This window comes from Taudactylus pleione, unplaced genomic scaffold, assembly GCF_031769625.1.
Source record: "Taudactylus pleione unplaced genomic scaffold, aTauple2 ptg000788l, whole genome shotgun sequence".
Classification (NCBI taxonomy): Eukaryota; Metazoa; Chordata; class Amphibia; order Anura; family Myobatrachidae; genus Taudactylus; species Taudactylus pleione.
In genome coordinates this window covers 3422631-3448339 of record NW_028285190.1, presented here as the reverse complement: position 1 = coordinate 3448339, position 25709 = coordinate 3422631, and positions in this window count along the sequence as shown.

Here is a 25709-nt window from a genome sequence, read left to right as displayed (position 1 = left end):
GCAGCATGCAGCGCGACCCGGGTCATCATGACCTGGGTCTCGCTATTTACACTGCAGGGTGACACGGGAATGACCCGTGCTCAACCCTGCAATCCAGCCAGGTCGGATCCCCGGAACACTGACAAAAATCCCAGGTTGATGCGCGTTCACGTGCATCAACCCTGGATTTTTAAGCCGGTGTAAAAGGGGTATTAATATGCTGTTCCGTTTTGCAACTGTGTGTTTTATATAAGTATGAAAAGTTTGCCTTCAAATAGTGTTGTATTGTGAAAAGCCATCAACAGTATGTTAAATGTAATGTATTGTTCCATTGGAGAAGCAAATTGTTCTTGAATAAAGAAAATTCCTCTTTAAAAAGAAAAAAAGTGTTGACTATACTCCTTACATGTTGGAACCGAAAAAAATAGGGGAACACAACTGTGCAGAGGAATAAAACCTTACTGGGCAACATACGTGATCAATTGGGATTGCACCATCTTCCCCACCTGACAGGATATCACATATGCCCATTTTGTAGCTCGCGCAGCAATAGCTCCTTAACATCCATGTTATGGTCACAAGATTCCCAATTAATCCAACAGAACACCATCCAAAATGTATTTATTTTCTCAGGATCTCAGTGTTTTTGTCTACACTATTTGTACCCTCGTACAGTTCACACATGGTTTCTTTCCAGTCATGCAATATTTGTGGTAGAGCACAATACTTATATGCATATGTTATATACCTTGTCTGATGGCTTGGCAGGCATAGTGTAACGCAACAAGGGATGAGGAACAGGCAGTGTTAATTGAAAGGGATGGTCCAGTCAAGTTGAAGCAATATGATATCCTGTTTGCTGCTATACATGCTGAGGTGCCGGTTCCATTAAAATGATTGATGTTATCTGGTATATTATTATAAATATTGTCTGCATCACTGTTCATGAGACCTGCAAAAAGCAAGTGCAATGTATAAAACAGCATTTTAGGGCAGTACCATGTGTGCACTTTTACATATTTTATTACATTTTTTTCCAAATAAATGTTATTATGAGCTCACTTAATGGTCTCTTCAGAAGTATTTCACCTGCCTATTTTGGGACTCACTCTGTCATGGTGCCTACCACTCTGAGGGGTCTATTTACTAAGCAGTGTTAGGAGACAGAGTGAAAAGTGATAAGGTGCCAGCCAATCAGATCCCAACTGCCATCTCACAGTGTTTGAAGCATGACAGTTGGGAGCTGATTGGCTGGCACCTTGTCACTTTCTTATCACTTTTCACTCTGTCTCCTAACACTGCTTAGTAAATAGACCCCTGAGAGTTGTAATGCTGTAAGATCGGAGACTATCACAAATTGAGCGCCTAGATACTCCTACTACTGTATGTGTGGATATCCCATCATTATAATAACCGCAGATTTTATTTATTACTGTACAAGTGTTGGATATGCACAAAAGCAGTCGAAAGCCACTGTCACGTTGCAATGCACTCTTGCAAAGCAGCCTCTGGCATTTTGACTGCCCAGAAGGAGGCTAATTAAATGACAGAGTAAATCGCTGGCACAAACCTTGACTTCTGTTCTTGCCTACAGCCCATGTCTAATAATCCTGATGACTATAATGTGGAAGCAAAATGTTGATTTGATGCATTTCATTATAAAGAAGCTCACCCATATATTAAGGACTCAAACAGCGAATGCAGCCTACTGTAGTCTCTAATGAACTGACTTTATGGACTGAGGGCCTGATTCAGCACGGATCACAATTTCAACTGCATACGCAGATCAAGCGATTGTTAGCCACTGCGCTTGCGTGTAAGCCGCACTGCGCATGCACAGAGATTGCTCTGCGATTAAGGGCGCAGAGAGGAATCCATCGCAGAGTGATTGATAGGCTGTGAGCGTTTGGGGGTGATGAAGAGGGAGAGGTCGGAAAAACGCAGTAGTGTCTGTAATTCTGAATGCCGTTTGCTGGACGTGCATAACTTAGCCAGTGCGATGGCATATGCAATCTGAGTACTCACCGTGTATGGCGAGGTTTGCAGTTTTTGCGTAGGGTCAGACCTGCTGTAATTATGCATGACAGGCTGATGTGCTCTGATGTTACTGATGTTTACACAGGACTGCGAGGTATTACGGATGTGAGAAAGCAGCAGTGGGCATCTCTATGCTGGCTGAGCTGTGGCTGATGTTACTGATGTATACACAGGACTGCGAGGTATTACGGATGTGAGAAAGCAGCAGTGGGCATCTCTATGCTGGCTGAGCTGTGGCTGATGTTACTGATGTTTACACAGGACTGCGAGGTATTACGGATGTGAGAAAGCAGCAGTGGGCATCTCTATGCTGGCTGAGCTGTGGCTGATATTAGCATATTATCACGGCTTCATTGCATGTGATTACGCAGCTGTGATGGCAATTGCAATCCGTGCTGGATCAGGTCCTGAGATAATGCAACACCTGAAATAAAAACCGTCAAAGACAGACTTTAGAGCTTGGTCAGAATGTAACTGCACTAAAGGTAGATAATGAACATATATGCCCGTGCTTAATTTGATATATTAGTCCAGTGTTTATTATCTGCTCCACGGGAGATGCCTGGAGAGCAGACACAGCTGGCTACTTGGGGGGGCTGGGGCGGGTTTCTATGCCATTAGGCCCAGCATTTTTGCATCCTTAAGTCCCACCCCCTCCATACAGGGCCATGATTCATGGCATTTATGCCGCAATTCCAGGCAATTGTCTCCCCATCCTGCCCACTTCACTAGGAAGTGGGCAGGATGCGGGAGATCCTGATTCTCATCTGGGAGTGTGGGGGTTCCCCGAAAATTCAAAAGCCTCCTGCAACTTTCGGGAGAGTAAGTAAATATGGATTAGTCATAGACAATAGACAGTGGAGGAATAACTTGAGAATTAAAAAGTTACCTGAAGAGATAAACAATGAAGCCTTCCGTCATACTATTGTCATCTTAATCCAGGATATTCTACACAATGATCTCTCACAGTCCATATTCTTGGATAGAGTGCACAGAGCTCTTAGTCTTAAGGGTCAGTAAATAAAAGGTTAGGTAAATTGATCTGCCGAGTGCCCTACACCTCACTCATATTTGCTGCAGTCATGGCATTAAAATTAGTTTGCAAACCTGAGGACAATGCATTTCACAGCAAGTGCTTTTTCAGTGGCATGACTTGGACAAGCATTATACAGCTCTTATATACCCAAATAACATGTATCCTATTTGTCTGTAAGCATGGGTATAACTACAATTGCATTAATATAAAAAAACTGCAATATGTTATTACATAGTATTTTATATTATACAACTCTATATTTAGTATCATTCAGATACATGTATAACCATTTACACAGCTCAGCAGCTAGAGATGATTAAAACTGATGCAAAAATATCTGCTTTAAGTAAATTTATACCATCAGTGGTGGATTTTGCACCTCTGTGTAGTCAATGCAGTCCATGACTGCAGTGGCTACACTGTGTGACTGGCAGTGGCTTCCTATTGGAAGCGCTACCTACCAGTCACACACACCACAGGCAGCCCCAGGGGAGGTGTCTCCTCCCCGTGGGAATGCCAGTCCGGGCTGCTATTAGCAGAGAGCGACTTCCAGGAGGAAGCCGCTACTCTGCCTTTTCTCCAGCCCTAACCAGGTCCTAGGGGCTGCAGACGATGCAGCCCCTTGGATGCCGGTGGCATGCGCATGCACGGCTTCCCGCCGCTAGTGCACAAGCGCCGGTCCCAGTGACTAAGAGATCGATTGTGCAGGTGCTGGGACCCGGCCACGAGGTGAGTGATTGCACCCTCCCTGCTCCCTCATTTCAGGCACCCTGCATGCCAAATCCAGGTGACATGGGGCAGTGATGTTGCAACCCGTTAGGCAAAGTGAGCTGGATGGCAACACTTCTTGCCCATCCCTTGTTACTGCCCTGATTACAGACATTGAAGGCATCATGGAAATTTGAGTTCTGACAAAAGACTTGGCTGGCATGTAGTACATGTAATGCTGCACATAGCTTGGTATATTACATGTCTTACCTACAAACACTCCAGTTTTGCTTCCACTGATACTCTCTGCATTTTCCAGAGCCCTATATGTGCATTCCAGAAGTAGTTTGTGCTGAGGGTCCATATACTTGGTCTCTGAAGAATGGATTCTAAATAGATTGTTGTCAAATTCATTCATTCTAGAATACATACAAAAACAGAGTTCCCATTAAGAGTGCTAACACATTTATAAATGTTTTGTAGATTTACTAAGGAGCAGGTTATCATTGGTGGCTTTGACCGATAGCTTTTAATTGCTAATAGGAATAAAGGCTAAACCAGGCTTGTTTATCATTTATTCCAATTACTGTTTTAGTACTACTAGTAATAGCTGTCCTAAATTACAGGTGCAATTTACATTCATTAAAAAGGCCAGAATGGCATGCATGTGCAACTATATTAATATACATCCATGGCCAAAAGTATTGTTTTTCACAATTACATTAAGTTTATGCAAAGAGTCAATATTTGCAATGTTGACCCTTCTTTTTCAGGACCTCTGCAATTCGCCCTGGCATGCTGTCAACTTCTGGGCCACATACTGACTGATGGCCGTCCATTCTTGTCTAATCAATGCTTGGCGTTTGTCAGAATTTGTGGGTTTTTGTTTGTCAATAAAAACCTTTGACACTTATGAAATGCTTGTAATATTACTTTAGTATACCATAGTAACATCTGACAAAAAGGTCTAAATACACTGAAGCAGCAACCTTGTGAAAACCAATACTTGTGTCATTCTCAAAACTTTGGCTGTATGTTCCTATCAGGAACCATAGCATTTGCGCCTTATTTACTACAGGCAAAAGTCACATATTTTTACACCCACTTGCGCCCATGCATACTTACCTGCTCTCCCAGAATGTTTGAGAATTGGTCAACCTTACTCCTCCTGCCCACTTCCTTTTGAAATGGGTGGGACACAGAACTGCATCACCTTATCCCCAATGGTATGCAGTTGGGAAGCCGGCGGACCTAATCCTGACAGCCGGCTTCCCGACTGCTTAATCCCGGTGAGGGTTAAATGACAGGCGTCTAAATCTAGACGCCTGTCATTTACCGATGCCGGGAGACCGGCACCTGGCATCCCGATCGAAGGGACGTCGGGCGCCGAGCGCGGTTAGCTGCAGGGGGATGGTTAGGTTTAGTGTTCCTGGGGGGCACCCCCCCCCCCGGGAGTTTAGGTTTGGGCTAGGGAAAGGAGGGGTTAGCGTTAGGCACCCCCGGGGGGGACTTAGGGTTAGGCACCCCCCCGGGGGACTTAGGTTTAGGCGGCGGGGAAGGGAGGGTTAGGTTTAGGCACTCAGAGGGGGGATTAGGGTTAGGCACTGGAGGGGAAAGTTAGGGTTAGGTGCCCCTAAGGGAGGGTTATGGTTAGGGGGTAGAATTAGGTTAGACAATACTTACCTTGGACGATCAGGATTTCCTCCTCTGCCGGGATGCCGCTGTCAGGATTCCAACCGCCGGGCATACCGATTCCTCCCCAATGCCTCTTCTTGATACCACAATTTGTATGGTCTAATGAATCTAAACATCCAAAGTGGCCTCTTATAGTGATCATGTGCATCTTCTCTATGGGAGCCCTCTCAGAGGGGAAAATTGAAGAGTTGCGAAGTACACACTCATGTTTCTAACCATTTATATTATTTGCAAATACTACAAATACATTTGATGTTTGACATCTATAAAACTGCTAAAACCTCTCTAATACACAAACAAAACAACTACTTTTCTCTTGCACCAAAAAAAATAAAAGTAACGATTTGCTAAAACACATGCACAATAATAAAATGCATGCCTTAGTGATGAAGAAATGACCAACCAGTGTCAGTCAAACATTCATTTAATAGACAATGACAAGTGGCTCACTAGTGCTGGGAATTTCATCATCATCAGCTACAGTGTATGTACCTGTCCCTTTCCAAACAAAGATACAGATGCGTCCCGTTACATTGTGGCTGATCGCGCCACAAACATGCGCGCACATCGTGCCATGTGATTCCCCGTGACTCCATATGCCACGGTGCGCTATGGTGCGCACTGTGATCGCACCATTCATTCCTATGGAGGCACGGTCGCGTACGCCGGGGGTGCGTACCCAATCATGGGCAAGCATCTGGCGCTATGTGAGGCGCAAATTGCCACGCCATTGGCAACACTATAGCTGGGCATATCTGTAATACAGTCTTTTCACTGATTGCACTGGTAAATTAATATACGACACTTATACATCAGTGTACGACTGAGTCTGAATTTATATATGAAATGCTACAATACACAGGCAGCGGCTTTTTTCCACGCCAAGTTCCGCTGTGCTTTGTACTAAATTGCACACAGATGTACCATGTTAAACTATTGCCTATGCATCAGAACAAAATGGCATGAGTGAATGAGCAAATAGGGCAATAGTTGAAAGAACTCTAGCTGGGCTGAATGATGCAAGTCTTGACAAAAGATTTTGGGCCAAAGTAGTACAAACAGCTGTTTACTGCATGTGTTTGTACGCCATTACTGCACCTGGCCTACATGCCCTTTCCAGTCTCATTCCACCCATGCAGGCTCAGTCAGGTGTAGGTGGCAGAATCTTTAGAATCTCCATGGATGCATAAGTGTGAGGCCATTGTTCTAGGCATCTGCAGAGCATAATCATGCAGTTGACACTATGGAAGCTGGTGCAGTACTCATTATGCATCTTTTGGATGCTGTCATGCTTTAAAACTGTACTTGCTAACTCTCCCAGAACAATAGGGAGAGTCCCACAATGGTGTAATACATGGTAACACCTGTGCAGATCATTTAACCACACATCGTGAACCAGAGATCTGCCTCAAAATGCATGCAATGCTTCATAACCTCAGTGAGCCATATCACTGGGCTAATCTATTAAATTTATAGGCACAAGTTCTAAACAGATATTAGGTAGCACAACATATAACACTGACTGTGACATATTGGAGTCTATATCATTAGGCGTTAAGTTGCATGGTAAATAAAGAAAACCATGTAACTAAACTTAACATACTGTACTTACCCCTCTACAAGTGCCGCTCGACTGGTGCATATTTTGCCTGGGTTGTTGTGATTTGAATCATACCAATTTTTGGTGTCAAATCTTTCCTTTGGTATCTCTACTGTACAGTTTCTTCCCTCAACAATAACCTTCCAGAAATTATCGATTCCTTCACCTATTCAATAAGAGTATAGTTTACATGATATAGCATAATCTGTAAATGTCAATCATATCATAAATATTATGTTTCTTCAACATACATTACAGTTTATTAATTATAATAATTAGGGGTCTATTCATGATGCATAATTAGTATACAACGCGCTTAAAATAGCAGCAGTGGATACAAAATCACTGGAGCAATTCAACATTGCTCAAGTGCGAGGAAAGCTGATCCAAAGATCAGCTGTCCCCGCTATAGCTATCACCGCTACTTTTGTAGCAGATGATAAAGATAGCGGGAACAGCTGATCTTCTGATCAGGGGCCCTGAGTGAGGTCCCCCCTCCTGCAGCTCTTCGCCCCCTGTGTCCTCATGCTGTGAAGTGTGAGGAGGACACAGGTGCCCTGAATCAGGTACCTCCTCCTGCAGCTGTTCACCCACTGTGTCCTCCTCATGCTGTGAAGTGTTCACCTTACTGTAGGCACAGCCCGCAATGTAGAGGAGGAGGAGGAGGTGTGCCACAGGATGAGCTTGGAGCAGCATAGATGATGGAGTGCCCAGAGAAATCCCAGGCCCCTTCTGAGAATGTAGATGAGCCCAGCATGGTTCGGGCCCATGGTTCAGCTCGCCGCTAGGGGCACAAGGTTGCTTATGCCAGGTTATGGTACTCTGGGACGACGGCCCTGACAGCCTGTGCCTTGAGCTACCCCTACTTACTGCCCTTCTCCCAGTGTGGTGCCAGGTGCCCCCTAAAAAATACCAAGAAATGGAGCAGAAAGTAGTAATACAGAGGAGTTCCCTGATCAGACAGGATTTCCTCAGAATCTGCTCCTTGCAAATCCTCCTGTTTGGGATGTTGACACCCTTTTTTTCTCACTTGGATGCATCATGATAGGCATGTCTAGCGCTCCTGAAGTAATAAGCTGTCCCCAACACCTTTTCAATCTGCTATTTCAAGGGCACCTCTCTGTTGTTACTGGCACCCATTCACAATCGGTGTACAGTACTTTGCATTATTTTTTTATTTTTGTTTAGCTACAGTAACTGTGTACTTTGACAATTTAAAATAGTTGAAAAAAACTACAATAACATATATGAGGTTAATAAAGAGAGATATGCTGGATTTACATGCAAAATGTGGAGATTTATTTAAGCTTTCTAACATTAATATGCATACATGCTCTGCAAAACAATACTTATCTCTATATAAGGAACACTGTGACAAAATGTGTAGGGGTCCTCCATATTTTATGAACCAGCACTGGGCTCTGTCAGCCAGTCCTGGTTTTAAAAATATGGGGAAAACATCACGTGGGGTTCCCCATATTTTTAAAACCAGCACCAGACTCAAACTATCCGGAGTGTAATTCCACAGCCAGGGGACCTTTACACCGGGTCATCCTGGCCAAAACATTAACACCCCAAACTAATAAGCCAGGGATCCCAGGGGAGGTGGGGATCCCTCAACAAAGGGGTCCCCCCTCTTCTGAGCATCCCAGGAATGGGCTAAAGCCCGGGGCTCTTCCCTGCATCCCTGGCCAGTGGGTGCAGGGGTAATAGTGATAAAATTTAATGTGTACTATTATTTTTTATAGTGGGTCTACAGGTGCCAGGTGTCTGCCCTTTGGCACTTGTGGAACTACAAGTGCCAGCAGGTGGCCGACACCACTACCTCTACTGTAAAAAAATAGTAAAAAATGACAGGACACACACACCGTGGAAAGTACAAGTTTATTACACACTAAACACACACATAATAAACTCACCTTGTACCTGGTGATTGGTCCCCTTATCCAGTAGAATTCCACGGTTATTCCTAAAAAAAAAAAATACTCGCCTACCTCCTGGCGCAGGTCAGTGCTCTTCTCAAGTAGTGTCCGGACCCGACAAAACAAGAAAACGAGTAACGCAGACCATTCGGACACTAAAGAGATGTATGTGTTTCCACATACATCTCTTCCCCGGTAAATGACTGAGACCTCATGGTCAAAGTCATTTGCTGTGCCAGCAGGCAATCAGAGGCCACTCTAGAGTAAGCAGCTGCTGATTGGCTGTGAGCCGCCTAACTGTCAATCAACACCCCACGGATCACACTGATCTGCATGTGTTTCTGCAAAACATGAAGGTCAGGAGGTAGTCTATTTAAAACTGTAATTTAGGGGCGAGTTTGCTAAAATTACACCCGTGATTATAATCATGATTTTTGGTATATTCCCATGTTGTATTTCTGTCTATGGAAAACACCTACGAGTTTGGCCGATGGTGTATAATTTTCTATCTGTGTTTTCACCCGTGATTTCTCACCCAAGTTTGCCTTTAGTAAATTTGCGAGTGGTAATAAATGGCCAAACACACCCGTGAATGACATCTCAACCAAACTTGATTCTTAGTAAATGTACCCCTTAGTTTTGTATAAAAGCAGATTATGGACAAATGATACATGTCTCTTTCATTACAATGTGCACCAAGCGTAAAAATTCACCTCCTGGAAAGTTGCATCCTATTCCGACTATTGCTATGTGGTCTTCTAGCTCATCCATTGTACAGGTGATGTAGTCCTGCAAGAAAAATAAGTAAGATACAAAATGGAGAACATTACAGTGCAAATAATCAGCTTGTAAGAGGCTTGTAGAAAAAGTAAAGAGATTTATGAAGTGTAAGTGATGTTCACTACAAAACAAGTGGATTTTCTATTGCTGCACCTGGAAGGTCTGCCTGGCACACAGCAAAGCTTATGACTTTTATCAACTCTTGTGTGACACCCCTCCAAAATACAATGAGATGTCCAGAGTTGCACTGTGATAAATTAATCATGTGCGGGGATATTAAGACTGATCAATTTTTACATGTAGCAATTTTGTGTGTCTGGTGCAGTTGGAAAAAGGGAAGGGGGATGGGTGTCAGGATATACACTGCTTTGTCAAAGTACAATGTGACGGATCAATACGTATCCCAATACGTTTCCAATATAAAGTATAGGAGGACCTAAGCTGTTGCAAAATTCAAGAGCATATGTGGGGTGAAATTAATGTGTGCCCCTCTCCTTTACCTCATTTCATTGACTCTATATGTAAAATTAAATCTCTTTGCTGCATTGTCCCACCAAAATAGATGCATTGGTGAGCCTACTCCATACTATACAAGGAACATCCTCCTCGGAACTCCTTCTCCTGCCTGAGCAAACTTCTTCTCCTCTGAGCAAACTTCTACTTTCTTACTCCGCAGACCTAATATAGAATCCCGTGTGCATTTTGAGGCACACACTGATTTGGTTTTACAATTCTGAAATTACATCCACTCTTTTTTATATTATTATAAAAGTATTACATGTATGAAGTAAGAATAAATCTTTCTAATATTTATTTAGTGTATTTGCAGAAGTATAGCCGCAAGCACAGGAGGGTTCTACCGATGGCAGTGTATAAGGATGCACAATCGGTATTATAGCATGCACAGGCACTAAAAGTTTGCATCAGCGCCTACGTGTGTCTTGCAGGGTAGAGAGATGCTCTCGGCGGGCACCATGCAGTCTATGGTGCTGCCCGGAGCATCAAAAGGCTGCCCCAGGCAGTGCTCTACTTTATAGAGGAGGCATCTAGGCTTCCTTTAGGCTTGAAGTAATGACATCACGGGTTTATTGGATGTTGCCGGCACAGTGCCCTGTACAGGCCCTGCGCTGATGCATTCGCTTTTTCGCACAACTCAGAATGAGGCTATTTTTCTTTAAAAACTACTTATAATAAAGTATCCCATGATAAATCCAACTATCCAGTGTTGGAAAGGTTTGAGAGAGCTGAATCATATTTCCTGTTATCATTTGCATATACAGTAGCTCCATTATTACAAAAAATAAAAATCAGATTTTACTATAGGGCTCACCTTTAATACTCCAGATGGAGCTCCTCTGCAGGGTAAGCTGAGAATTGGGCAGCTGATTGGCTCTAGATATTCAGAACTAAAAAGACAAATTCACCTTATTAGATTCAAATTACTTTTTATCTTCATATTAAACATTTTATCTAAAGTTATGGCTTAAACTCCTCCCTTACTACGGATTTAACTATCTTTAAAAATGATGTATATATATATATATATATATATATATATATATATATATATATATTTTTTCCCTCACTTTACTAAGGCTTGGGAAACAGACTGAAGGAAATCAATAAATGAAAACAATGGACAAAGGCCCTCATTCAGAGCCGCTCGTTAACAGCAGTACGCTCGTTGCATTCCGATGTTGAGAAACCGCGCATGCGTTGGTGTAACACTGCGCATGTGCGTACGGCATATTGTGAGCTTTTTTTGTCTCGTTCATCAAATTGCGTACAGGAAGTGACATGTCAAATGTGATTGACAGAACAGGGCGTTTTTGGGCATTGACGGGGGTGGAGATGGAAAAACGCAGGCGTGGCGAGGCGTTTTTGGGGCGTACATACATTATCTGATGCGAACGTCAAATGTGTTCGTACCAAGTCATACGTCACTGGATGATCCTCTTTCCGTTCAAACTGCTCGCACAGCTTGGGGTCTGGATTACTCGACCACATTGGCGATGGCCTTCTCCTCCGTCCCGGCCCTCCACGATGTTTCAACGATTAATCACGGCTTGTCAGAAAAACAATCAGTTTTGAATTGAAAACCAGCTTGTAATGTGTTTTGCAAACAGTTTTTTTGGTTAGCACAAAACCGTACGCAGGTGGAAATCATAGCTGCTAATTTCAGGATTACACAATCAATTAGCGTACATTTGTAGGTATGGTTTTTTTTTTTTGTATTTGGTGTTTGTACTATTGTAACAATAATGTCATCATGTTTGTGTGTATTTTTCCATCTTGCTTTTGTCTGGAGAATTTGCATCCTTATGTAATTTTTAAAGTGTTCCTTAAAGAGCCCTTTTTTTTTTTTTTTTTTTTTTTGGGAGGTCGTTTTTGCCGTGTGGGCCAGGATTAACTGTAAACCATTTATAAAATAATGTCAGAATACAATGTCGAACATTTTTTCAAAATTTATTGGAAACTAAAAACATTTTCTGGCCATTTTTGGGCCAAAATTTTTGGCAGTGTTATTCCAATAAAAATTATAATTTGGGCAAACATAAAATGTATGGAAACTTAAAACAAAAAATTAAAAACAATTCACAAGAAAGGAGAGGGAAGTTTTGGCCAGAAAGGAATATGGGGCAAGCACAGAAGGAGTGTGGGAAAAGTAGCCAGTGCTGTCAACGTTTTTTCCCCCGTTTGGCTGGAGGAGGGTGGGCGCCAGACCGGGTCCGGGATGTCATCAGGCTGGCCTGTCCAGAGGCAGATGTTGTGGCCTCTGGACTAGGCACAGGGCTAGGCACATTTGGAGGATTGGCTGATGTTGTGCCAGAGGTGGAGGATCCTGATGTTCCGGAAGGAAGGGAGGTCGGCTCCACCATGTGCTGGCGAACGAGCTGCTCCAGGGCATTGGTGATGCGGATGTTGGCCCTGGTATTTTCCGCCAGGGCCTGCCCAATGGTCACGTCGGCCGCAGCATTTTACTCCAGGGCCTCAGCCACCCGTAGCAGACTGGTGTCCATCCTCTGCAGAATCTCCGTATGGAAATCCGATTTAAAATTGAGTTCTGTGAGGAGTGCCCTGCCTGCGAGGGGGATTGCCCTGGACTGGCTTCTGCAGGGTCCTCAGCCGGATGTACTGGTTCCTCCCCTGCAGAGCCAGCAGAAATTCTGCGGCCAACGGTCACCTCTGGAGCAGACTCATCCGCCTGTGTCTCTGTTTGAAAAATGAGAAAAGAGTCACATTAGAATCTACATATTGGCACAATAACATTTCAGAGTTGGTTACATCACAATATTTACCTGGGACAACATGAGGAGCCGCAAAGTCTTGCATGTCCGTATCCATGTTGGACACACCAAACACCTCCACAGCCTGCACACACCCCTGTGCCAGCTCTTCCAAATCATTCAACTCCAATGACACAGGGGTGGGACCCCCACCTGTCCCCCTTGCATGCCTAGCCCTGTCCGCCATTTTTTGTTTCAGGCGATATTTGAAGTCTTGCCATCTGTGGGTGAAAAAGTAACCATTATTACGGTTTTATTTTATTTTTTGGTTTTAGGGGGGTCAAGTTTTTACTTACCGCCATTTGACATCCCGGGCTAGATGGACATAATCACCCACCCTATTGACAGCACTGGCTACCTCCTCCCACATTCTCCACTTCTGGCTTGCACCCATATTCCTGTCTGCCTGTGGCAGGATGTCCACACACTTCTGAACCAAAACCTCCATCTCCTTTCTTGTGAATTGTGGCTGCCTTTTCTTTTTCCCTGCTTTGGCAGGAATACTGGGCCCAGCAGCCTCTTCCATGTCATCCTCCTCACCTATTTGTTTAAACATTGAGAAATTTAAGCTTGCAAACTTTCACTATATTATGTTTCAAAATAATCCTTGTTTGGAAATGCATGAAAAACTTACCGGCAGACTCTTGGCCATTGTTTCCCTGGTCTGTAGCCAATTCTTACCTCCAAACAAGAAATACACCAGAACGTTTTTTTTTGGGTCGTGACGTATTTATACATGCGTCCTTATTTTTTGTCCGCATCATTGATTGTGCGTTGCTATGATCCCTCCTTAATTTGTGCGAGAAAATAAACACTATTTATGGCTTGGGGCGTCTCGAGTCGAGGTGGCGGGTGTTGGTTGTTGGAGGTTACGTTGGTCGGAGTGGATTGTTGGCGGGATTTGTATTTGGCGTTGTTTGGAGTTGTTTTTGGTTTGTCTTTTTGAAGTTTTGTTTTATTTGTCGTGTCATTTTTTGGTAAGTTTTTGTCCATCTTACTTTTCTTCACTTTGTGTCTCCTTCTCTTTGTAAAATTTGGGTCGTTAAATTTTTACAAATTCTCCTTTGTTAGGTTTCTTTTGGCTCTGCCCCAACGACCTTTTTATCCGGTGACTTATATATCCTCTATTGGTAAGTTTTTTTTTTCACTTGTTTATTAAATGTTCATATTTTTTTTAACGCAACTTTGTTTGACCTTACACTTTTAACCTTTGGTTTTGTGATTCCTAAATGTATGAACTAATTAGCGCATTTTTATCTGCTTATTTTTTGTCTTGTATTTGCGAACTAATTAGCGCATTTTTATCTGCTTATTTTTTGTCTTGTATTTGCGAACTAATTAGCGCATTTGTATCTGCTTATTTTTTGTCTTGTATTTGCGAACTAATTAGCGCATTTTTATCTGCTTATTTTTTGGCTTGTATTTGCGAACTAATTAGCGCATTTTTATCTGCTTTTTTTTACTTGAAATTGGTTGTGATTTCCCGTTAGCAAATTTTTTATAATTTTGGGCCTAAATTGTGGTAGTCTGTGCACTGTCATTTTGCTCTTTGCCCAAATGTGTGTTTATCCCCTTTTATGTTTTGTCTTGCACCCAATTTAGATTCCTAAATGGCCACCCGAAATTGTTGCATTGTTTGTTTTTATTTATAGGTTGGGAAAATCATGACAATACCCCGGCATGTAAGCATCATTGGATTGTATTGTCAAACTAAGTAATTTTTCAATTTTTGGGGGGCAAAAAAACCTTACATTCAATTCTTGCCATTTCAGGTTGATCTTGGTCGGATTGTTCTGGCCATGCTCCCGGAAGCCGACCAACCTCAATCTCGTCCCAGGAGTAGGCATCGTAGGTGTGCAAGGCCCCAGATATATCGAACATGTGTCACCCTTTTTGGAATGCCCGATGATGAGGTGTTAAGACGCTACCGTCTTCCGCCCCAAATCATCATAGACACTCTCTCATTAATAGAGAGTGATCTTGAGCGGCAAATTGACAGTCCTACAGCAATACCACCACTTATGCAATTTATGGCGGTGTTACATTTCTGTGCCTCAGGATCATTTCAAACAACGGTGGGAATAGTGGCGGGAATCTCCCAACTCCTTTTCCCGGATCCTGAGGGCAGTGATGGAGGCCCTTTTCAAGCACCTCCATCATTTTATTCAAATGCCTTTGGATATGGGTGCCCTTAGTGTGGCCAAGGCAAATTTTTACCAAATAGCTGGCTTCCCACACATCATAGGGGTTGTGGATGGTACTCACATACCACTTCAGCCTCCAGCACGGCTGGAGGCCATATTTCGCAACTGCAAACACTATCACTCCCTGAATGTAATGGTGGTATGTGATGCCTCCCTCCAGATCCTGTCCCTGAATGCAAAATTACCCGGAAGTGCACATGACTCATTCGTCATCCGGCAATCAGGGATATGGCACAAATTAAACAACCTACAAGCTGGTGATGCGTGGCTTCTGGGTAAGTGGAGACCTTTAGTACATAACAATGTTAAGCTTGATACACAGTGATCCTGATGTTGTCACTTCTTTTTCACAGGAGACAGTGGCTACCCTTGCACGCCCTGGCTGCTCACTCCTTATTTGGCTCCCACACCAGTGCCACAAAGTAATTTTAATTCCACACTTACAGCCACCAGGCAAGTGGTGGAGCGCTGTATCGGCCTTTTAAAAGGCCGATTCAGATGCCTCCACCGCTCTGGTGGCGAGCTCATGTATTTGCCGGATATGGTTTCGAAAATTGTGGTCCTGTGTGGGATATTTCACAACATCGCCATAAGGAGTGGTGTCCCAATGCAGCCAGAGGATGCCTTGCCTGAGGATGGCCCCCCAGAGGTTGGTCGGAGGTCAGTATGTGGGAGGGCCATACGCGATGATGTGGTGGCCAGATATTTTAGGTAATTTTTTGCACAAAAGAAGTTATTTGACACAATGTGGTAAGGATTTTTGGAGACCATCTAATTAATTTGTTTATTTTTTCCCATCTTCTGTTTGATTTCATAATCTTTGGGACTGAAACGATGACTACTTCCTGCTACCCAAAACAAACCTTCATGGGGACACATTGGATATATATTCTGGAACCAATATTGCAATGCAACATTTGTGGAATCATGTTGGCATGCTCATTCGTCAACCAGCTCTTGATTTTTCTTTACTTTTTTCATATGGTGTTTGATGGGTTGTATTTTTTGTTATCACTGTGTGTATTGTTTGTGAGCCAACACTTTGGTTTTTTAGTTATGTTTTGAATACATTTTTTGAGAGTGTAATTCTGCTAATTTTCTTGAACCTTGCAAGCAAGTGTAACCAGGTTCACCCACGTTAAAATTGCTTAAGGGTTAATCCTGTAATGTCGCAATTTGATCTAAATTTAAATATGCTTTCTGGGTCAAAACCAACACCAAAAGGTATTATGTACAATCAGTAGGCTTTGGAATCTCGGGCTAAGCAGGTTGCCCCCCAAATTGGAACATGTAAAATGTACTAATATAAAAATTGTAACACACAAAAAAAGCCCAAGCAGATTGTTACTGTTAGCTGTTTCATGTGCCTGTTTCCTAAAAATCTACAACACACAATCTTAGTGACATTAATTGCAAATACTTGCTGGAAGAGTCTACTTATGTCAGTGTAAACAATCTAAGATTTGGAGACAAGGAATGAGACTGAACTCTAAGTTTAAAATTTTTATTATGAAAAATATTTTTTAAATGAAAATAAAAAATTATGGACGCAGGATCCCAGCCATACGGTCAAGGACCACCAGCAGGCCAATCACATGGCCCCGCATCACTTGGACGCACCCGGCTAGGTCCGCCAAACGCCTCTGGTCCTCTGTGGGTTAGAAAAGTGTGGGGCTTAATACATAATTAATGAAACCCCCTGAAAAAACAAGCCAAACAAAGCTATCCAAAAATGACAATATTGTGACCAAAAGCACATTTAACCCAAAAAACCAAAGGACACAAAAATGGACACCCAAAAAATTGCAAAAAAAAAAAACAGTTTTGCCATGTGGGATATGTGTATGGGGAAATCAGCAGTAAAAGGTAAAGACAAACAGAGATATACCCAAACTTGTGACAAGCCAAAAAAAGTAAAAGGCACAGACACAGGATTAGATCCAAACATTTTAAAACACAAAAAAGGATAAAGGGAAACATACCGTTCAAAATGACGCCTGGCCCAGAACCAACTCCCTCGTCCTCCTCGGAGGTGGCAACATTCCCCAACGAGGTGGGAGGGGTGATTTTGGATTCAGGGGAGGGGGTAGTCACGAGAGGGGTGGTTGGAGGGGAAGGGGAATTGGGATGGAGGGGAAGTAGCACAGACGGATGTGCCACAGGGTCTGTGCAGGCTGGGGAGGAGGGGGAATTTAGGGTATTTTGGGGTGAGGATGTTTGGCTGGGGGTTGGGGAGAGGGGCCGAGAGTGCCGTCTTTGACGGCGATGACACCGTAGTCTTCGCTCTGCCCCTAAAGGATGGAAAACAAATTGTGGTTATTTTAGAACATCACCTTGTTAAACGCTAATTTTTAACCCCCAAAAAATGTAAACATGCCCATGCAGATATGAGTACAAAGAATAAATAGGCCATACATGAAAACATGCACATGCAGATATGAGTACAAAGAATAAATAGGCCATACATGAAAACATGCACATGCAGATATGAGTACAAAGAATAAATAGGCCATACATGAAAACATGCACATGCAGATATGAGTACAAAGAATAAATAGGCCATACATGAAAACATGCACATGCAGATATGAGTACAAAGAATAAATAGGCCATACATGAAAACATGCACATGCAGATATGAGTACAAATAATAAATAGGCCATACATGAAAACATGCACATGCAGTTAGGGCCACAAAGATAAACATGAAAACCACAGTCAAAAAAACTTACTTTCCGCTATCTGCATGCGAAAGCATGCCAGCAAGCGGGGTGTCCGCCGTTGCAGGTCGGACCACCTGCGCTCCAGCTGGCCAATCTGGCAGCGTGAGCCGAAGGAACGCAGGCGGCCACGTACCTCCGCACATGCGGAACGCTTTTCCCTATTGGTGATGGGGGGAGGCTGGCTGGTGATCCGCCTGTCCTCGCGCCTGGTGAATGCCGAGGCTCTCATGATGGCAATGGTGTATTTTAAAGAAAACAATTTTAATAAAGACCCGAAAAAAAATTTGATTGGCTAATGTATTTGGGTAATTAACAGGACAAATTCTATTGGTTAGTGTATGAGTCATGTGTTCGACAGGGCCACAAATCTATTGAGAGTTTTGATAGGCTTGATGCAGTGACATGCGTAAGCTAATTTAAATAAAGAAATGAACCCAGTAAAATATGCGTGGGTAAAAACAAAGAAAACAAATGGATAATTGCCTCAAACATGTATTTTGACAAATAAAAGCGAATGTTTAAGCCGTACGTATTCTGCGGGTAAACACAAACACGGACAAGAGTAAAGTTTATTGCATTTCAAAAAAAACTAAAATTAACGAGCAATTAAGATAATTGATATATTGATTGGCATGATACGATTGAGGGAGGTAGGCAGAATAAACGAGCAGGTAATCGGAATCTGACAGGCCCACTTCCGGGTTGGACTTGTGCGTGCGTTCCCTGCAAGCCACATTGGGGATGTACGCTCGCTATTTGGCACGCTCGTTAGTTAGAGGAGGGGTCGGTAGAGTTTGGGGAGGAAGTTTAGCTGCGTTCGAAATTACGAGCGAGCGCTTGAATTAACATATTTCTGTACGTACGCCGAACGTACGAACGGCCACTTGCGTCCGGGTCTGAATGAGGGCCAAAGATCTTCCAAGCAAATCAGTAATTCTTATGGAATTTTATGTTCTATAAAACTTCAGAGAGAAGAAAAACACTTAATACTTGTTTGTATAGAATAAAATGATCCTTAGAGATATATTTACTAAAGGTAGATTTTGGCTTTTTGGTGTATTTATAGGTGATTTTCTGTGTGATCTGCAAATCGGGGATTTACTAAAGGCAAAATTTACTATATAATTGACTATAAAACCAAATCCCGAACCAAAATTGACCGCTGACCAAACCTTCACTTCACAAACTGGCGCTTGTTGCAACTTAAATGCCCAGTAGAATTCAATGCATCAACTGCTGTCTGCCACATGACCCACTTTCTTCCTGCAGGTGTGCTTTGGGCCCAGTGACCAAATAACTCCACAAAGTTAGACAACAAGGAATTTACCAATGCACAATTCTCCTCAAAGTTAAACCTGACATTGCAGCCAGATTTAGTTTTGCCAGGTTGAGACTCCTCCCCCCGAGTCCGGCCCCTCTGCCTCTTTCATCACACCATTCTCACCAACTAGATCCCTCTCCCCCACCTCCCTATCTTGCCCTACTTCTGGCAGCCTCCATAACAAATAGACAAATAAATACACAAACTACACTTAAAAGCTAACACAAAACTTAAACATACACACTCCCCAGGCACACATACAGTACATAAACTCTGAAAAAGACTAAATAGAATAAATAGACAAGAAAAATATAAGACAAACTTCAAAATGACAATAACAATACAGAAATTGACAAAACAAAACTTTCAGAAATTACTTTTTAAGCACCTATATGAAATCACCACTCTCCTGCTAAACACAATCCTCTTTCACTACACAGCGCCCTTTAAATTTGCTTGGGTGTGTGCCAGCCTTTTCATAATGAATGTCTGTGACTTACAGTGTGTTTTGTATGTTTTAGCCAATAGGAGTACATAAGGAAGTGTTTGTCGAATTTGTAGGTGATTTTGAAGTGCATATTCCATATCAACCATTTTAACACTCTTGAAAATTGACCCACATCGCACTGATTTCAAAAGTCGATTTTGAGTCGATTTCAATCGATTAAAATCAACATAAAAATCGACTCAAAAATTAACCTTTAACAAATATACCCCTTAGTTTTTGTGAGGTTTCTTTATGTGTGGAATATCAATCCTCCAGACCTTTGGATCTTCTTTGGTATGTGTCATCTCAGTCACAGACATTTCTAGAGAGGAGGAGGCCCATGTGCAGTCTCCGACATGGGCCCCCTCCTCTCTGTTCGGCAGCCGGCAGCGCACTGAGCTGTGCGTGGCCATCGCCGGAGTTATAGACTCTGGGCACTAGAGTGTGCCCAGAGTCTATAGAGGATGCGCTGGTCACCGGGAAAATGGCCACGGCGGACATTTTCCAATTGTTTTTACAGCACCGGACCCCCGCGAGGACGTGGGACACCGGAGAGGTAAGTAATTCTATGGGTGCAGGGTGTGCGGTGCGGGACCCCCCTGGACCCAGGGGCCCGTGTTCCCCACACACCCTGCACCCATTATAGATACGCCCCTGGTCTCAGTCCAAATACATACAGAAAATAACTAAAATTCTGATGGTGTAGTATGTTCTATTAATTATAACAAACAATATTCACCATTTGTGTACAAATCTTGATATGGATATACAGTGATGTTAAATCCCATCACCCTAAGAAGGATTTGTAAGATAGCAAACTAAAATTGATGTGGAAAAAAAAGACAAAAAATCCCTACGTATATATACCTGTCTCCTATGGGAGGTGTAAACAGAATATACATCAGAGTATTGCCAGGCCCGCCAAGAGCCGTGGCGGGCCCCGGTAATAGGGGGTGTGGCCTAATCGTGGGAGGCGTGGCCACGCCCCCTTGCCAAGAAAAAAAAAAAGATTTGCGCTCTGAGCCCCCTCAGCCCGGCGCAAAGCTAGGGGGGGGCGCGATCAGTGTGATCGCTCCCCCGCACAGGCATAGGAGACTGCTGTGGCTGCTGCTCAGCAACCACGAGCAGTCTCCAACTGCAGCTCAGCACACGCTGTGTGCTGGGCTGCTATGAGGGGGGGGAGTGGCACCGGACCCGGGCACCTCAGGAAGCCCGGGTAATCTGTACCCGCACCCCCCCTCTCGGCGCCCCTGAGTATTGCAGATGACAATAGTAGGTGAGCATACCCTACTCACAATGACACAGGTATGACTCCACACATAAAGGTTTCTTTACACACCCCCATCAGAAGTGATGGTGGAATTAAATAATTCACCAAATATGAAAATATAGTAGCAGGGTGAGCATACCCTTACTCACTGAAATTACTTGGGTGATAAACACACCAAGGTTTCTTTAAAAGGAATTTTCCAATAACTCTTTCCTCCTTACTCCAAATGGACTTGCCGGGATAGCATTTTGGAGTAAAGGAATCCCCAATGACTGGAACTAGCAAGTATTTATTCAATATAACATGCCAAGAGAGAATGAAACAAAGTATATAAACTGATAAACGGCTGAAATGTTCCGACCGCTGTCTCTACAGGTGTAGCCTCTGCTGTAAATGTCAGAATGGAAACCACGTCCTTTCACCAACACATTTCAACACTAAACCAGTAACATGCAGAGAGGTAAATGGCTGGGGAGGCACTGGCTAGTATCAGAGCCAGATTTACACATACATATATGAACCCGAGGGTTCACGTGTCTATTATACAAAGGTGCAACAGTATATAGTGCTGGAAATTTAGTGAGTTTTGATCAGGGATATGTGCAAAAGGTAGACAGGGGAGGGAGTGCCTCACCTACCATACACTTTTTGCTCCACAGTTTTGACTATAAAAATTATTAGAATAATACAAAGAAGATATTTATAATATTTTCTGTAAATTTAAATTATACATTTTTATAGTCAAAACTCTGGGGTATACCCAAGTATGACAGGAAAGGCTCTGCCTCACCTTACCGCACATCACTCCACTAAACATGCGTCTTTTTCAAGTTTATGTATATACCCCTTGAAGACCTAGTGTTATATTTACTAAAGTGCGGGTTTTTGGAAGTGGAGATGTTGCCCATAGCAACCAATCAGATTCTAGCTATTATCTTCTAGAAGGTGTTAGATAAATGTTAAGTAGAATATGATTGGTTGCTATGGGCAACATCTCCACTTCTAAAGACCCGCCACTTTAGTAAATATAACCCCTATCCTTTTTTCAGTTTGTCAATTTAATTTAATACAATGATATGCAGTACTATTAACTTGGGACTAATCATTTTTAAGAAAATTTAATAAATTAGGAAATATTAGTGATTTTAACAAATGGGTCATAATAATAATATTAATACATCAATGTCATACATGTGACTGCTGCAAATCGTGCATGTGGTATTGTAAAGTAACAAAAATTGATTTAAAAAATGTGTAGATATAAGTCTGCATATGTGCTGTTTTATTGCTGAAGCAAATATTTCTACATGGTATAGATACAGTTGTTATCTCTTTGCCAATTGTCCTTCAATCTTAATAGCTTGTTATATTGCACTGTGCTGCAAACAGTAGCTGGCTGCATCACTAGCTGCCTGATAATGCAGTATCACCAGTGGAGACTGACTGTTGTGCAACACTTATTGCAGAAACACAGTAGACCAGAAGACATATTATTCTGATTATTGACCTGTCATTGATTTCATGACTTTAGCTTTTCACTAACCTGTATTCAAATCATAACACCCCAGAAAGGGGATGTAGTCAGTATCGCGCCATGTGGGATGTCGACGGGCTAAATACCGGCCCCAGAATCCCAACAGTGTCGGGATCTTGGCACCAGTATCCTGACTGCCGGCATCCCGAAGGCAAGTATTGGGGGTTATGGGAGGTTTAGGTTTAGGGTTAGGGGTTAGGATTAGGCACTAGGGGGGGAGGATTAGGGTTAGGGTGCAGGGAGTGGAGGGGGAGGTTAGGTTTAGGCACTAGGGGGGAGGTTAGGTTTATGCACCGTGGAGGGAGGGTTAGGGCAGGGGTTAGGGTTAGTTGTACTATACTTACCTATCACTGTCGGGATCTTTACTGTCGGGATGCCGCTGTCGGTATACTGACCAGCGGCATCCCGACCGCCGGGATCTCATACCCAACCCCCAGAAAGCAGTACCGCTTGTAAACTTTTCGTAAAATGTAATTCAAATGAATCATGTAATACAGTATATTTCATCGCAGCAATATGGAATTTAGACAAATGCTTCCCTATTAAGTAATTGGCTAGTACTTATTTACTGTCTGGAGATGGCATCATCACTCTAACAACAAAAAATATGAAAATTCTGCATTGTTGCTAACATAACCAGTTGCAGTACTTAGTTATTATTAGCTCAACATATAACACAACAAATGACGTTCTGGTTGAGTCTCCCATATCCAAAATGCTTGGGACCAGAAATATTTTGGATATCTGATTTTTCCGTATTTTGGAATATTTGCACACCATAATGAGATATCTTGGGAATGGGACACAAGTCTAAACACAGAATGCATTTATATTTCATATACACCTTATACACACAGCCTGAAGGTCATTTTATATAATATTTTTAAAACTTTTGTGCATCAAACAAAGTTTGTCTACATACACAAAATGAATTTATGTTTCATATACACCTTATACACCGAGCCTGAAGATAAGTTTATACAATATTTGTAATAATTTTGTGCATTAAACAAAGTTTGTGTACATTGAACCATCAGAAAGCAAAGATGTCACTATCTCAGTCACGCTCAAACAATTCCGTATTTCAGAATATTCCGTATTTTGGAATATTTGGAAATGGGAGACTCAACCTGTATATATTTTGATCGTGTATGAAATTGACAAATTTATATCTGAATTAAAAATCAATCAAATGAGAAAAACAAGTGATTAGAGGATAGGCGTTTTTACCTTTTATCTGGTTCCTTCTTGAAAGCAGACATGCGAAAATGCTGTTAAACCAAGGATCTGCTCCCTCTTATATTCCATCCTATGATTGCTGTGTCATAATATTATGCAATCAACTTGTGATGTGTCATATTGAACAAATGCCAATTTATTTCAAATGTGTAAATCAAACTAAAGAAGAAAAAGGAACCAGTTTGTATTTGGGTGCACTCAGTCTTCCACTGAAGTTGCATTATAATTTGTTCAATATCTGACACTGTATTTTAATTTATCTTTTAATTGGAAGTCATCTGACTGATTAGCAGTCTGTATTTAAATAGGCAGTGCCATATATGGGTCACTGAATATTGTAATTAATACAGAATTATACTGTATAAATTCAGTTGTAAGATGACAAGGTATTTAATTACTGCTGTGCAGTCAATAAGTATATTGCTAGAGCTGTATGGGGCACACAATAACCTGACTGTTAAAAAATCTGACTGTTAAACAATTAATGAAAGAGATTGTCAGAAAATATAATCATATAAAGTATACAATAGTCAGACTGCTATGCAGTCATTCTGATCAATTTAAATTGTACATAGCACATACCAGTTAAGCTGGTAAGTGATAAATGGATGAGTCACAGAAGCCAATTAGCAGCTCGTGTGTGTATACAGACTGCTAAGCAGTCAGATGGCTTCCAGTTAAAAGGAAATCGGTATGATTTACCGCCGGCAGTGAAGATCCCGACAGGTAAGTATATTTTCTATTTAATAACCTAACCTCCCCCCCTAACCCTAGCCCTCCCTTAGGGGTGCCTAACCGTAACCTCCCCCCAAGTGCCTAACCATAACCCCCCTCTAAGTGCCTAAACCTAACCCCCCCTTCCCCGTAGCCTAACCCTAAATCTTCCAGGGGGGTGCCTAACCCTAACCACCCCCCGTAGGTGCCTAACCCTAACCCCCCCTTCACCTAGCCTAACCCTAACCTCCTGGGGGGTGCCTAACCCTCCGTCCCCCCCGGGAGCCTCTAACCTAACCCTCCCCCCAGCGGCTGTCCGCGCCCGGTGCCCGGCTTTCCTTCGATCAGTAAGCTGGGTGTCGGGGTCCCGGGGTGGGTCTAATGACAGGTGTTGGGATTTCGACGCCTGTCATCAGACACTTCCCGGGATTAGACAGTCGGGAAGACGGCAGTCGGGATTTCGTCCATCGGCTTCCCGACTGCTTCCCGTTAAAAGACACTTAGCACTACTTGGCTAACTTATTTTTAAATAGCAGTCTCATGATGCCCAGATATATCACATGGTATAAATACTACAATATTCAGACTCTGGCTGCAAATGGCAAGGTATATTAATAGAGCCTATGGTGAAGTTATGCTATAAATATCTGCACTCTCTCAATTGCTGAACACCGAGTTTAGCAATAATATAGACATATGGCAAATGCTTGACCAATTTCAGAAGTATATGCCGAACAGGATTTCAATAAATATTGCAATTTGAATATGTATAAACGGTTTATAATAGCCACAGGTCAAAAATACACAAGAGGCTGGAGGTGCTCCCAGGAATTGAATATCAAGTACAGTGCTAAGTGTAGCGCTGTCTTTGAGTATCAGTGCATAAAGTACCAATGGTTGAAGTCTGTTATGACTAGATGGGTAGGACATCCAACTCACCATATTTGATTTATGACCGTCAATATACCCATCATTGATGATAAATAATAATTTGTGGGAAGTAATGAGTGGTTAATACTACAAATAGATCCTGCTTATGGACATGTGAAATGTGTAATGTTCAAAAAGAAATATCTTCACCACTGTATATTTATTCTTTAAAAATATATTTTTCATATATATTTATGTTGTTATGCATTAATAGATTCCTCTATTTTATCTATGTAGGGGATG